The sequence below is a fragment of the Pseudomyrmex gracilis genome, unplaced genomic scaffold, assembly GCF_002006095.1.
Source record: "Pseudomyrmex gracilis isolate BER0280 unplaced genomic scaffold, ASM200609v1 scaffold_5807, whole genome shotgun sequence".
NCBI lineage: Eukaryota > Metazoa > Arthropoda > Insecta > Hymenoptera > Formicidae > Pseudomyrmex > Pseudomyrmex gracilis.
The window spans coordinates 1-1,392 of record NW_018026391.1 but is presented as its reverse complement, the minus strand read 5'-3'; the positions used below and the strand labels follow the sequence as shown (position 1 = coordinate 1,392).

At 37.9% G+C, this 1,392-nt stretch overlaps 1 long non-coding RNA gene across 1 annotated transcript; it reads left to right on the top strand.

Annotated features, from left to right (window-relative positions):
* The first annotated feature begins 194 nt into the window (after nt 1-194).
* On the top strand, nt 195-1,386 carry LOC109863515. Its single transcript, XR_002251355.1, has 3 exons — nt 195-393; nt 695-964; nt 1,272-1,386. It is a non-coding gene; the product is annotated as an uncharacterized LOC109863515 (long non-coding RNA).
* Nucleotides 1,387-1,392: the final 6 nt, after the last annotated feature.

The window sequence follows — 1,392 nt, the reverse complement described above, 5'->3', positions numbered from 1 at the left end:
CCTGTTCTACAATACAGTCGTAAGCTGTAAGTCGTAAGAAATCGACCAATTACAAACAAATTACAGAAGAATAATTGATTGTGATTGGTCAATTTCTTACGACTTACAGCTTACGACTGTATTGTAGAACAGGCTTTAATAGTAGGTGGCGACTGCGGTCGTCGGTAGAATCTTCTAGTTCACTAGACTACGTTCATGGAGCGCGTTATAGTGCTATTGCATCAAGTGCACGTTTCAACGCTGACAACGACAAGTGGTGTTGCATCAGCCGTGCCGGCTAGATGTGCGTAGTTAAGCCTAGATATTTTTGGACAATTTTCGGTGTTTTTACACCGTCAACCTCACCTTATTTATTAGTTTTAACGAATATACAACTCCGTGGCTTGGTGTCAGGTACTCAAACTACGGTTTAAGATCTATCGTTAGGGTGCGATCCCATGCACTGTTATTTACCGCGGAACGCGTAACGCGTAACCAATCAGAGAGATTACGTGTTTAATATGAAACATATATATTAAATACGTAATCTCTTTGATTGGTTACGCGTTACGCGTTACGCGGTAAATAACAGTGCATGGAATCGTACCCTTACAAGTACGTAGAACGGCGTGTGGACTTGCGTTGTAAGTCCATTCAGCCAAGGACACCAAACAAACTAAATATCCATAAACGTATAAGTACATAAATATCTTAGAATCAAGTGTACAACAAGGACCTAATCCGCCTTAACATGTTTTATTTATGATGTTTGAACACACCTTATCAACCCTTTGGGGGCCAGCGCCATATTAGCAAAGAAGAAGAAGAAGTGCTATTGCATCATTCCATTTTTGTTTTTCGACCGTGATGCTACTTTGTTTGCAACTTGCAGATTGCAATTTGCAAATTTGTTGTTTTATTTTATCGTTCTGGAGTTTGAATACTACGCAGTTGGCAGTGCAAGACGCGGCTAAAAAAAGAAACGGTAAATATAAGTAATATACAAACCACAATTACATTTAGAATGATAAAACGTTCACCAACGTCAAATTTGTTTTTTGCGTATTTACACCTGATTTAGTCGGTATATATATAATAGCTATATTCCAAAATTAAGTGTTAGTACTGAAAGCGTCGTTTATTTTTCCCTGTCAAAACCATGATGTTAAAATGAGATGAAATAATGCTCTCAGTATACTAACAGTTAATTTCGGAACATAACCAACGTGAGACGAATCGGCAATATATAATCTCTCTTTTCCGATAAAACCACTTGTTTTATTCACATTTAGAATATATATTGGCAATAATTGCTGGGACAGTTGGATTACTCAGATCTGGACAGCAGCAAAGGGAATGATGTAATAGCGCAGTCGGCCGTAGTATCACTTTGTTTGCAACAAATGAAGATTG